The following is a 13,871-nucleotide window of genomic DNA, read 5'->3' as shown; positions in this document are numbered from 1 at the left end:
GAGAGAAATTCATTTGGTCACGGAAGGGAACGGTTTCTCTGTTTATATGCTAGGTTTACCAGGGACCATAAATCCCTGAGCTTCAGATTTCGTGCATACCAAAAGAAGGAAATACCTCATGGAAGATGGGGGTTAGTGGAATAGTTAGGCAAGGTGCAGGTTTGTAGCCTTTGTGATGCGTGGGAGCTCCCAGATACAATTGCTGTGACAGGGATTCCCGGACCCCATGGGAGCTCCTTGACTGCGCCGATGTCAGCAGGCCTGGGGCGGGAGGGGAGCCTGACCTGGCACAGCAGCAGCGCAGAAGAGGTCGAAATCTTCAATCAGTCCCCGTCTCCAGTGGCACTGATGTCGCGTGTTTATCTTGGAAATCAGACCCTCCAGCCCCATCCCATATATTAGCAATTCCAATAAAAATAATAATTGGATTCAGTCCATTGCATTTAACATTTTAATGTCAGCTGGGGATTTCTTTCTGATCCCAGCTCTTGATTAGGTGACATCTTTAAGCACCAGATTAATAAGCCTGACTGTATTCTCTGAACACCCGACATTCACAGCCAGAGACGAGGGCTGAAATGTAGTGCTTTCTGCACTGTCGTGCTTTCTGTACTTCACTGAAACTGGTCAAAAGGTCATGCTCACGATTCTTGAAATATTTTTTTCTTCTTACATTTGGTTTCGATCTGAACCAGAAGGAGAACAAAACTTTCCTAAATTTGCCATGAATTAAGTGTTCTCCCATTCTGTGGGTGCATGCTAAAATTGATGCTTTCTTGAGTTTTTTAAAGAAGCTGGTTACCGAAGGTGGTATGAAAAGGGCTCCACATCTGAGACAGGTTTCAACCTCTCTCTATGGACTGTCTTGGGTTCAGGGTCTCATGAACATATCTTTCCTTAATCTTGGGGTTCAAAACTCTTCTACTGTTCAGATAAGACTTCTCAAACCTGGGTTGTTTTGTACTCTGAAAAGCATCATTTTTAGAAGAAAAAACCCCTATTTTGCCAGAAAACTCATGCTCCACTGCCTTCTGGACTCTGAACTTCTGATAGATTTTTTCTGGGATTGTGGCCTTCTGTCTTCAAACCAACACTTGGTCCTGTCTATGCTGTCAAAACAGACCTTAACTTTCTCAGTGACATGAAAGATAAATCTATGGAACAAACTTCTCCTTGGTGTTTCCACCTGCACACATGCTTAGGTGGGCGACCAGCCTTCACTATGTCTTATGGAGTTCTCTTTGTGGCTGAACAAAACCAAGAGTTTGGGGGCAAATAGTAGTGAAATGCTGCTTGGCATGAACAAATGTATAAGCTCTCACATTTTACTAGCTGTGTCCTGATGTATAGTGAGCTACAAGTGTGTACAGAGTTACAGGGGAGAAAGAGAAGGAAGGAGCTGGAAGGGTTCACAGGCAGCAAGGAGAAGGAGAAGGAGAAGGAGAAGGAGAAGGAGAAGGAGAAGGAGAAGGAGAAGGAGAAGGAGAAGGAGAAGGAGGAGAAGGAGGTATTCTCCTCTAAAGAAGTAACTGCACTGAGGATGTGTTGGAGGCAAGGGTGTGTTTTAGGCTCTAGTCGCTCCTCCGGTACACGTAAATTTGTTCCTGGCACTTTCTCCATTTACTATCGTGATGTGGTCAGTCTCGCAAAGGTAGAAGTCTTTCCTCTGGAACAAGTTCCTGAAATCTTGTTTGAAGTGTTTCGCTAAAACGGGTTTCAGAGGAATTTTTTTCTTCAGCTGTTGCAAATTGTTTATATCACAAAGGCAGTCTCAGTCCTGCTGCTCTAGCTGGTATTAGGCACACTAAAGAAAAGAGGGGCACTTTAGCTAGTGCAGTTGGTGCCTGTCTGCTATAGCCGAGAGCCATTGATTCTTTAACCCAGTATCAAATACTTTGCCTGGTCAGCAGCCAGAAATTTCTTGCATTTTAACTTCCCAGGTCACAACCCCGGTAAGCTTGGGAAGGGTATTCTCTAAGTCAAGACACACATTCTCTATCATGCTTTTTCTAATTGTAAGGCTTCAGTCCAGCAGGCTGGTGTGGAAGTGCTGTAAGATCACAGCCAACCCTTGTCTCTAGTCTTCCAGCTGCTAGGAGGATGCTGTCTTGACCTGGCATGGTAGTAAAATCTAACTGTCATGAGATATTCTCCAGGCAATGAAGTCTTCATTCATGGAATGGGAACCACATAAAGACCTTTTTCTTCTCCAGGCCCTCTGGGCTGATGTTATCCCAATGCCTATAGTACCTTTGCATTGCAACATACTGGTAACCCAGCATTCTTCCGTACTCCCAAGCCGCCATATAGGGCCATGTGTTTGCCATCCATAGCACCTTTGTTCATATTCACCCATGACATCAGTGGAGTTGCCGTAGCTGTGAAATCAAAGTTGCTACTGATCTAGTATGAGGTTAATTCTCAGATTCACAACATTTGTTGTGGGAAAAGTGGACCTTCAAGAGAGAGTTGAATGAGCAGGAGGAGCCACGTGGAAATAAGGATCTGCTTTCATTTGTGGGGACAGGGGAAGGAACCACTGAAGATGAAAGCAGCTTCAGCTGTCCCATCTGCTTTGAAGGAATAACTCAGACCCTCCCCTGTGATAGTGTAGCTGAGGGTCTAGGATCTCTAAGGGGTGCAACCCGTTACGAGTTCGTCTGTGCCAGCCAGAGGTAAGTCAGCCCAGGCTTGGAGGCTGTGTACCTGGGTTATCACAGGAGGATGTCCAAGCTGCAGGAATTGTTTGCATGGATACAAACTTGCGGAGCCCCCAGTAGCTTTGCTATTCTCACACCCTTGGGTGATGCCTTCATCATAAACTCCTAGCAACTGGGATGCTAAAGGAAGAGTGATAGTTCAAGGCGTTGAAAACACGATAGAGCGTCTTTCCTCTTTGGGTTGTCTGTTTCTGGGTGTGAGTCTGTATCTCCAGCCTGTTTTGTAGTGTGTTGCTGCCCCCCTCACAGGTTGGCTCCCTCCCTGCTCCCATGGAGCCTGTCTCAGGGCAATAGGGAAATCCTGGACTTCAGTGGCATCAGACTTTCCTGCTCTCTCCAGAATACTCTGAAGGCAGCAGGAGATGAGGGATGGCAAAGTTTCCCTGGCAGCTGCTTGACACTGCTTTTTTTCCACAACAAACAGCACTCCAGTCTCGTGTGTCTTCACTCCAGAATCATACCCCATATGAAATCTTCTGGTGATGGAGTGCAAAAAACAGGTCTGAATCCCTGCCTAAGCCCTTTCTGTCCCTGAAGCACAACTGCATTGAGTGGAAAAGAGCCAGAGAGGAAGGTTTTTTTATTGCAACATGTCTGACTGAGAAACAGGCGTTAAAAAAATTCAATAGTGGCTTCAGTGTAAAAGCTGTTAATGCCATTTCATTTTCTAACAGCCTTATTGGCTTTAATCAGTTCATTTTCATAAATCAGATCAGCTACATACCTTCCCTTTGGATGTTACCTTCATGTGGTTTGGTCTGGGATGCTGAGATGCTCTGGACAGTCACAGATTAGATTTTGGCCTCCATATTCAGCATCTCTAAAAACCCAAAATGCCAGGTACCACCAATGGTTTACTCCTTTCAAATAGGTACCTCGAGGCAGGAGCTCTGCAGGCCTCCCCGCTGGCACGTGTGTTCTCAGCACAGGGCTGAGCTCAGGTGTCAAAAGCGGAGGGCTGTGCAGGCAGGGCTGCTTCACACTTAACGCCGCCTCAGTGCTGCAGTAATTAGTCTTAATGATTACATCGAGGTGAATGTAAATTAAAACCCCAGATCCAGACACTGCCACAGTGTGGCTAAGCCTGAACGTAGCCTGTATAATAGTGACATTCCACGTCTTGAGCCTCTCTGTTTTGATGTCTCCCAGCAGGCACAAGAATCGGTACCATTCCTGGTCACAAGTAGTTGGGGAAAAAAATGGAGAATGACTTGTGTAAAAGTCTAGTATGTTGGCAAATGCTTTTCAGATTGAAACAAAGATAAGCAGCTTGGAGAATAGATTTTATATGTCTCACCCAGCTCTAGACATTTTACAGGTTGGAAACTGAGGCACAGTGATGTGTGGCTGTTCCAATGAAGAATCAGTGTTGAATGACAATTATTTTTCGAGGAGAAGATAAATTTGCTGCATTTGCCCATCTCACTGTGGTGGTTTTACTGTCAGATTTTGCCCTTAAAGCATACAGCAGCATAGTTACATATATCTGTTCCTAAATGAGAAATAATCTATCCATCACCTCTGCCGAGACATTGTAGTGCAGGGGGTTTGTGCGTGGTCACGTATCGGTAAATCCGGTGTTTGTGCTGGGCCATGGCAGCTTGGCCACACTGCCCTGGGTCTGGGGTAACGTGGTGCAGCTCAGAATCTCGTTCTCAGACACCAGGAAGGACTGGAAGCTGTTCTGTGCTCTTTAGATAGGTAGGGTGAATCTTAGTTTTCTCAAGCCTGAGAGCAGGTTGAATTCAACATCTTTAGCAGATAAAATGCAGCAGGCAGGTGGGTCGTCTTTGCTTGTAGTCAGTCAAATGTGATGTTCCCCATGAAGGAGGATGGGAGATGTTTAACTGCAGACCAGGCAGGACTGGACTTCACAGGGGTCTCCTGAAAAATTCTGAATCCCGTTCCTATTCCTGCAGGAAGCTGTGATGTGTTCTGTTTACAAGCTGTGTTAAGGTAGGGCTTGATACATTTACGCTGTTAGTCCTGCTGCTCCTGTGGGAAGGTGATTTAAATTGCAGTTTAGACAAAAAAAGGGCCTGGGAGAGACACTGGGGATCCGTGGGAGGCAGTGTTACTGGGAGGTTAGTGCACAGCTGCCACTGAGCGGCCGCCCAGCCCTGAGCTGCTGTAGCAGCTCTTTGCCTCAGTTTCCCCTCTGCCAAAACTGGAGGAGCAATGCTGCTGGGCTGTACGGCCTCTCGTGGGGAAGAATCACTAATTACAGCTCGGGTAGCATTTCAGAGCACAGGTTTAAGCAGTATCGGCTTGTATTGTTTTCCCCTTGCAAAACGCTGTTCCAGGATGGGAATCTCCTTGCAGACATTCTCGTCCCTTTGTTCCTTTCTGAGAGAGGCAGGATTTGTGAACCCGGTGCCTAATATTAATCTGAGAGTATTTCTGTTATATGTAATCAACTATATCTCTGTCTTAGCTTTGAATTTTATATCACACACGTCCCCACGGTAGGAGAGCACTACATTCGGTTTTACTAGTTCCTGGAGGTGGATTATATCCCACTTGATTGTTTACAACAGTTGTGAAGATTCAACAACATTTTAATGAGGTGTAGCAGTGGTATATTAAGAAATGTATCTATTAAATGCTGTCTTTAGTAGTTGATTGGTAGTTAATTGGCATGTGTTAATATTCTTATTACATCTCAGTTAAATCCACAGTTGAAGCATTAATTTTGAGTAGGAAAATGATGATTTGAGGTAAAAATATAAACTAAAATAAAAGTACAGCTGCTTTTAATATGAAGACTGTGTTAATAAAGTCTTATACTGCCTTAAGCAAGTGTTTACAGTAGGTATTTTTATAACAGATGAAGATGACATAAAAGAAACATTCTGTCAGTTATTGCTGTAAGATTCATAAAGAGTTATCTATGGAGGTAATTTCTATCTCCTCTTAGGAAAGATTCAGACTTCATCGTTTTGCAGGAGAGTGTTTTTCAAAAGTGTGATCCTTAACGTGAATGTGGGCAGCCTTCTCCAGGGACGTAGTCTTGAGGATCAGTAGTTTGGCAACTGAGCTTCTCCAAGCTGTGGTGTCATCACCATCCATGGAGGTTTCAGACTGCAGCACCCCAATCCACAATTATTGCAGCCAGCGGCAGATATCTTGCAGGTTTGAGAATGGAGTGAAATCCATCTTTCACGAGGACAAGGTGAAGGACAAAAATTTTCCTGGGGTGAGAAGACCGTGCATGTGTACAGGGGAAGACACTGTATTTGGTGCCTTGCATGATCTCCCAGGCTCAGTCTCCAGTAATGACAAGGGGACATCTCTGTCCTGCCTTGTCATTCTTGCACCGGAGCTGAGAGGATCCTCAGGACAGCACAGTCATGCATGAATTGTCTTTGAATGAGCTGCATTTGCTGCCAGTCCCTGCCCTGCCCTGCGCAGGGTTTGCAGCACAGGCACTTCCCAGTGCCCCATGGCACGGCGGTGGGAAGGTATTCTCAACGTTCGCAGAAGTCACCTGCAAATGGGGTAAACTAGGGCACAGAGTGGTTCAATGACTTACCCTCTACAAGGTCGCACGTGAGGCCAGTGGCACGGTGGGAAGGCCTCTGTGTGCCAGCCTCACCCTGTCACTTGTCCCAGGCTGTGTTATTGCCCTGTGCCCGAGCGAGCCCCGGGCACCTTCCCCGCTCAGGGACTCAAATCGCTCCCAGGCAGTACTCATGTGTCCTCCTTGCTCTGTCTTTGCCTGGATCTCGGCAGATACCAGATCCCACAGCTGAGCAGTTGGGACCCCCTCACTGCTGGCAGGCAGCCTGCCTGGTTCCCATCGCTACGTGTCGGTAGGTGGTTCCTGTCTAACGAAGCTCCTTTCCAAGGGAGCCTGTTGACGTGCTCCAGCATCGCCAGATGGTCCCCTTACCTCTTCTGCTCTCACGCTCCCTCGGAAACATTAATGATCCCTAAACCTCTCTGACGGAGGGGCTCCTTTTTGTGACAACCTCATTACGTGGTTATCAGGAGCTGCCACTATCCAGGTTGTCACGACAACCAGCCTGATTCAGAGCTGCTGGGAAAGGTCTGAACCTCAGGCAAATAACCAGCCCCAGCTCCCAGCAGATGCTCACCCGCAGCCAATCGGCGGGGCGCTGGGAAACCATGACATCATGGGCCAAGCAGGCCCCAAAATTTAATTGTTAGCTTTCAGCGTCCCTCCGTGTCCCTTTCCCCTGGTGCTCCCCAGATCAGCCCCCAGTGCAGCTAAGCCAGTCCTGCTGCGGTACCGCTTCAAACCGCTGCGGAGCTGCCTTGGCTCAGCAGGGCTGGCGGAGGGGCCCCCTGAGTCCCCCACGTAACGCAGCCTTGGTCAGGAGCGAGAGCCATGGCGGCCAAGTGCTGCTTGTGCCTCAGCAGTCTGGCACGGGCAGAAAGGTGCAGGGTAGCGTAATACCCACAGCTGTTAGGAGCCGGAGTATGTTGTTGCTTATTGGGGTTTTGTTAATGGGGATGGGAGTTAGTTGTCAGCGTTAATTTTATCTGCAGGACAAGCTCTCTGGCAGCTACCACTAAGTATGGGAGATTAATGGGATCCTTACCCCCCTCTTCCCATGAAAACCTACTGACACCCAATTACCAGTCATGCTGTATTGCTCAGATTGTGTCATGTTTGCCAGCAAGGTGTGATAAATGCAGCAGAACCAGTTCTGTCGCGGATGGAGAATGTGTCCACCTTCCTGCCTTGCCGAAGCAGAGAGGGGTTTGTTCAGTGGCCTTGTGCCTTCACTAGGGTGTATCTGAGGCACCCCTGGAACCGCGTGCCCCATTAAGGTTACATCCTACATAGTACTGGCCAAGGCATCCTGCAGATGTGCAGCTGCAGAACTTTCCTGAATTCCTGCCCTGCTTGAGCACATGCCCCGGGAAAGCAGGATCAGGCAGCTCTTTGAAGGGATTCCTCTTTTTGCTCAAGAAAGACTTTTCCTTTTTTAACTTCCTGGCCATCCCAGCTAAGTGTACATTTGGTTTCTGAAAATGCTGGTGCTTGGTCTCTTTTACTGAGGCGTTTAGCCTTGCACACCCCTCTTACACAGGGAAGGGTGCTGGTATGAAACTACTGCAGTCTGCAGCACTGCAATCAGTTTGGGAGGGTCTATCTGATTAGATCGAAAAGGCATGGTTACATGGCTTTTGGCTTCTGAAGTCCTCGGGCATCTTTTGGAGGAACAAAGGCTACGAGAAGGCTGTTTGTTGCTCAGAGCGAATATTACTTTCTCTTTCTCTTGCTTTGCTGCATTGGCTACCTGGCCCTGTATTTCCATGGGGCTGCATCTTCAGGAAGGAGTTGTCCCTGGGCCACTCTTGCCTGGGGGTGCCCCACGGAGGGGCTGGGGAGCTTGTGCAGAGCCCAGCACAGGGACACTCCAGCACGATGGTCCCGATAGAGCCAGTCCTGCCTTTTTTAGTACTCAAGAAAGGAGCCGTTGGGGCTGGCAATGGACCTGGTCCAGCCAGGTCCCTCCTCCTGCTTCTCAGACTCCTAAAGCATTGGGCATTGGGGCTCAAATTAGGGCAGTTTCTGAAGTTACTTTTGCAGGATGAGACCCTTGCTTGGAGACCTAGCTGGCTCCTGAAAAAACAGAGTTCAGGCAGGCCTTGCGGGTCCAGAGGCCGCACCTCGTGGGCGTGCAGACTCCCGAAGTGACTCCAACTAGCTGTGACACCCATGTGACAGTCACACAGGATTGACATCTAGCAGGGACCAGTCTGCTTTCCCATGCCCTGGGGGGACAAAGCCGGCACCCTGTCCATGTCTGGGCAGGATCAGGCTTAGCAAGACTGCAGGTCTGGCCCAGCCCAGCCCGGCCCAGGTATCACCCATGGAGCGAGTTCTGCTTGCACTGCCGAGCCCTGCGCCCCGGCCATGCAGTCACTTGGCTTTTTCCCTCTCCTAGCAGTGTGCTGCAAGCAATGTGCCCGTTGGTGGTACACCTGGCTGCTCACAGTGTGCAGAGGAGCCCGCCAGCTCTGACGGGGTCAGCCTCACGTACGACTGGGGTGAGGGACAAGAAAGCTCTGTGGTTTGGGCAATTTCCCCTTTCTGCCCTTTGCCGTTGCTTCCTCTCTTTGTCTCCTTTCCCAGGAAGGCGTGGGACAGGCACGGGGCATCAGCTTCCTATCAGGCATGGGACAGTCGGCTTGCATCCACCGGCTTAAAGATAGCTAGGGAACCCAGGGAGGCTGAAATAGCAGAGGTTCAAGGGCTTTGTGGTCTCTAACGGCCAACCCCAAAGGCACAGACTTCTAAAAACCCTATGTGATTTTCAGGAAAAACTCCACCGTGCACAGTCAATGTTTGCAAGGTTTCCTCAGCTCCGAAGAGAGTCGTAACTTTGGACCAGGCTGAAAGTAAGGGATCTGATCTTGCTTTTTCACTGCGTGCAGTCACGGAGTCAAGTTTCTGCTCTTTCACAGGAGAAAGAAAGCTGAAACCCTTCCTTCATCTGCTCTGGCCCAGCCTTCGGCTGGTGTCTCAGGGAGCCTGCAGTTTTCTTACAATGCTTCTAAGAATAGTTTTGCTAGTAGTTTATGCTAAAACTATGTTTTAGTTGGACTTTTTAAAATGAATGAAAGCGATTCACCCACAGATTCAGTCCTAACATCTGTAATTGCCTGACTTGGTGCTCTGTCTGCAGCTTTTCCTTGAGCTGCCTGTGAGCAGGGCACAGACCTCGCGCTGCGTGTGGTGCGCTGGGGCGTGGGGCTGGTAAATAACTTCTGTGTCCGAAGCGATTGGGAATAATTTTTACTCTGGAGGTGGCTGGGTACTGCTTGTCCACCACCTGCTCAGTCCTTTCCAGCTCTGGGGGCTGTTTTTAAACAGTAATTTGCAGCAGCCAGTGCGGTTTGCAGGGTATGGCCCTTCAGCCCTGAAGGGCTAGGTGAGCCTGCAGGGACCCCTGACAGCTTCTTCAGCTGCGTTCCCTTCATCACTGCAGTCGGGGGACGTTCCCCTAAACCTTTGCACAGACTTTGAAGGGGGAAAGAGCTGGGCCAAAGCCTAAGCCCTCTGCAAACTACCCTGTCTTAGCTCAACAAGGGAGAGCATGTCCTCTGCAGGGGTCTGCTTGTCCGGGGCCCCCTTGGATGTGCACCGTGCTGTCACTGGGGTGGACGCTACTTGCAGCAGAAAGTGGAAGGCGCCTCTTCTTCCACTGCCAAGGGACAGTGGCCTTGCAGGGTCGCTGCTGACCTCAGAGGATCCCGAGAGTCATCTGTCCACGGGGGTATTTCTCTACAGTGACGGAAATGGCACTGACAACTTGCTCCACGGCTTGACTGTGATCCCTGCAGAGCCAGCCAGCTAAGTGATAGATTTGACTCATACTGGGGAAGAAAACCTCGGTGAGACCTCAGCGTGCAGCAGGAAGGGACAGCGGTGATTCAGGAGGGGCTGCTTGTCACGTCAGTGTTGGCTGAGCGACTCAGTGTGCTTTTGCTTCTGGAGAACCTGTCCTTTGAACGAGCCGTACGGCGACAGTGTGACCACTCGTGGTCAGAGAAGATCGCATGCCGTGTGGTGGGGCTGGGAGGGTTTGTTATCTCCTCTTGGGTGTGACCTGCCTTACCTTTGGCGATCGCAGCCAGCAGAAGGCAGTCTTCATTTCTTGCCCGTGGCTGCTGCGTAATGCATTATTAAACACTACCTTGTGCCTCTCCCCCAGGAAAAAACGAAAAAAAAAGGTCAAAGATGCGCCCATCTCGGGGTGTAACAGCGCGGCCCCTTCCACGGCCGGTGGCGCGGGGACAGGAGAGCGGCTGGCAGAGCGGCCTGCCAGCCCCGGGACTGGGCACAGCCCCGCCGCGGGGGCGAGCGCCCAGCAAGGCCGGTGCTCCCAGCCCCGCGGTGCCTGCGGCCCGGGGCCCTGCTGTAACATCGGTCGTTTGCCTGTGGATTTTTTTTTTTGTCTGGAAATATTGTAAATGTGAGGCCATCCTCATCAAAGCAGGGGCTCTTTCAACTTTTCAGACCTTTCACGGAGGAGTTGAACTCGCGGGCTGGGGAGAAGCAGGAGCGGGGCCTCGCTCTGCCTGGGGAAACGCAATTCCAAATGAGAGAGGGGAAAGCAGAGACCGTGAAGGAGATTTTTCTCGTGGTGCGTGCGAGGATCCCTGCAGGGCAGCGCCCGCTGTCGCCGGCGCGGCCGGGGCCGGCTGCTGGCGCCTCGCGCCCCCTGGGTTTCTCCCACCTTTGGGTGCTGACGGGAAAAGCCCAGGGGCTGTCACGTGGCAGACGTCATTTGGGGGGCAACCCGAAATTTCACGGTGCATTTCCTGCTCCCTGCAGACGAGGACCGTTGTGATGCCTGTCAGGACACCTTTGGGTGCCAGCCGGGTGCTGGTCCGCGCCTCCCAGGTGCCCGCACACCTCTGCCGGAGGGGGACCCCGGGGGGGGGGGGGGTGCGGGCGGGGACCCCCCCGCGCCGCGCTTTCCCCACGCAGCTGCCTCGAACCACAAGATTTGCCCCCCGCGCGCCGAGGGGGCCGCCGCAGCCGCGCGGGCGCAGCCAATGGGCGCGGCGGCCGGCGGGTGACGACACGGGGCTTGGGGCGCGGCGGCGCGTCCCGGCGGCGCGCGCGGCGATTGGCGCGCGGCGGCGGCGGCGGCGGCGGCGCGGGGGGGGGGCGGGCCGGGCGCGCGGCAGATGGGCTGCGCCCGGGGGGGCCCTCGGCGGCGGCGCGAGGCCGCGGCGGGGGACGGGCGGTGCAGCATGACAGCGGGGGCTGCAGGTAAGGCCGGGCGCCGGGGCGGGCGGGGAGCGGCCTGCCCGGCCTCGCCCGGGGCCGCCTGCGGAATGCGGCGCCCGTGGCCCTGCGTGCGGCTCCCCGGCTCCTCCCGGCGCCGCGGCGGTGGAGGTTGGGGGGGCTCCGGCGGGCCGGGGGTGCCGCGCGGGCAGGGCCGGGCTGCGCGGGTGGCGGGGTTGGCCGCGTCCCTGGGGTTCCTCCGCCGGCAGTGACACCTGCGTTACCGGGCAGCCTCCGCGTCGTCTGCAAATGGAGAGCGGCGCCCTGCGGGAGGGACTCCCGGCGAGGCTGCGAGCCGCAGGGCCGCCGTCGGGTCCGAAGTTATGTCAGCGCCGGCACCGGCCATGAAGGCTGCCGTGGTGTGTGTCTGTGTGTGCCTTCCCCATCTTCCAACAATGCGGTCTTCTGGGCTGTGCTTCTGCAGGGGAGTGAGAAACTCTGGGCTATAAATAACTCTGCCTTTCTCTCTTTTTTTTTTTTTTTTAATACTCTTTATTGGCAACACGCATCCGATTGATCCCTTTAAAAACGCCTGCTAAGTTTTTCCTGAAATGCGTTCAGGGAAGGGTGGTCTCTCCCCCGCACAGGCACGGTGGTGCCCGATGCCACACTGAAGCTGGTCCCCGTGCTGGCTTGTCCCTTTGTCCCAGACTTGTACAGCAGCCAGCCGAGGAAGTGCTCCAGCGTGATGTCTGGCTGCTTCAGGCTTCCCTCCTCCAGTGGGGGATGCGCTCAGCACGAGTGCCCCCTTTTTGGTCATTCAGACAGTTTTCGGATCCTGTTTTCACCGGTGCCAGAAATGAACCCTGTTTTAAATACAGTGGTGTATTTAATATAGAAGGCTGAGGGAATTCAGACGGCAAAAGCCACGGCTTCAAAGTGAGCAACATCTGAAAGAGATTGTGGGCCTGAGCTGGAAAGAGCGGAGCTATTTCTGGACTTGCAACCCCAAAGGGTGTCAAGGGGTTGGATTTTTGTCTCTCCCCACATGGCTCCGTTTGCTGGGGCGGGCACAACATGCGTTAGGAGTGAACAACCTGGTTATCTGTGTGGAGAGTTCGGCAGACGCCCCTAAAAGCATCATTCCCCTTATCTCCCCGATGCCCCACCTGCCCAAATTCGACGCCGTGCGAAGGTTGCAGGAGAGGGGAGTCCGCTTTTTGTTTTCCTTCTGGGCACAGTTGGTGATGACGTTCAGCACAGGGAACCAGGAGGCTGGAGATCAAAGTGGGCTTTGCCGAGCGACTTTCGAGCTGACATGAATCAGCCCAGAGTGAGGAGGATGAGGATGACGGGCTGTCGGGAGGGCCGGGGAAGGCTGCAGGGCCAGAGCCAGGCTGCTACCTGCCTGCCTGAGGGGGAGAGGGAAGGAAATACCGTGGCCGGAGGGGATGATGAGATGAGATCTTCTCCCCTGGCTCCTCCTCCTGTGTGAATCCACCTTCTCCGTGGCTGTCAGGCAGGGAGGAGGGGGCCTGGGCACAGCTACGAGGAGGCCGCTGTGCTGAGGGCCCTGGGGAAGTGGCTGCCATGGGTGGAGGGCAGGAATGGGGAGGGCAGCGGGAGAATGGGGGTGAGAACGGGGGCGAGAACGTAGCCCCGGCCAGGGTGACTGCCTGGGGCAGCTCGCAGCAGGAGGGCATGCCGGAGGGGACAGCCGTGTCCCCGGAGCAGGAGTTGGTGCAGGGACTGCTGGCAGGGAGCGGGCCATCTGTGCAGAAGTGGCACTGGGAATTTTCAAGTACCTTTGCCCCATTTCTCGTGGAAGGGGGGCACATGGCTGCAGAGGAGCCCCATGCTTCCACCATCTCTCGTGGAAGTACGGTACCCCACTCGTGGAAGCTTCATGCTTCCAGTGTTCAGTCACAGGTTACCCAAGGGCGTGAGCAGAAAATGAAGTAAATCAGGAATTGGGGATAATTGTTTTTAGGCTTGGGACATGGGCTGGTGGGTTGTTCAAGGCGGGGGAGTGAAGGTTGCCATGACAGGTTATGTGCATGGAGGGGAAGGATTGTCCTGAGCCTGGGTTTTCTGCGGTGGGCACAGGGCTGGCGAGGGACAGCGATGCTTGTGGCTGCGTTGGTTGGAGCTGCCTTCCTAGAGTGTGGGACTGGGCAGAGGAGCTGGCGGCAGGCATGGTGCAGGGGGCTGGGTTTGGGGGGTGGCTGCCTTCATGGGTGGGGAGGTGCAGGCAGCTGCCTCTGGGCTGCAGAGGAGTTTGTGCTCTGAACCGAGACCTGCATGGGTGGCATTTCTTCACCGAGTGACTCTGGATAACTAAAAGTAAGTCTCAGTAGCTCCTGTGGGCCCTGAGCTCCTGTTACAGGATTAAGTTTCCAGCCTCATAGGCCGCCGCTTGCAGCAGCAACAGTTCAGGA

At 52.8% G+C, this 13,871-nt stretch overlaps 1 protein-coding gene across 4 annotated transcripts in view; it reads left to right on the top strand.

Annotated features, from left to right (window-relative positions):
* The window catches only part of PAK3 (p21 (RAC1) activated kinase 3), a 148,824-nt gene that overhangs the window by 52,789 nt on the left and 82,164 nt on the right, over positions 1 to 13,871 (top strand). For 2 of the 4 annotated variants that reach the window (XM_087748436.1, XM_087748440.1), the window contains exon 1: positions 11,373 to 11,478. The exons of the other annotated variants lie outside the window; for them this stretch is intronic. The gene's annotated coding sequence lies outside the window, so the exon portion shown is untranslated. Of the gene's footprint in view, positions 1 to 11,372; positions 11,479 to 13,871 lie in introns of those variants that run through there. 4 annotated transcript variants of the gene reach the window in all.

The sequence above is a fragment of the Nipponia nippon genome, unplaced genomic scaffold, assembly GCF_047370975.1.
Source record: "Nipponia nippon isolate SJK-2023a ecotype South Korea unplaced genomic scaffold, ASM4737097v1 scaffold_12, whole genome shotgun sequence".
In the NCBI taxonomy this organism is placed as follows: domain Eukaryota; kingdom Metazoa; phylum Chordata; class Aves; order Pelecaniformes; family Threskiornithidae; genus Nipponia; species Nipponia nippon.
The sequence above is the reverse complement of the archived record's forward strand: the minus strand, read 5'-3'. Positions and strand labels throughout refer to the sequence as shown.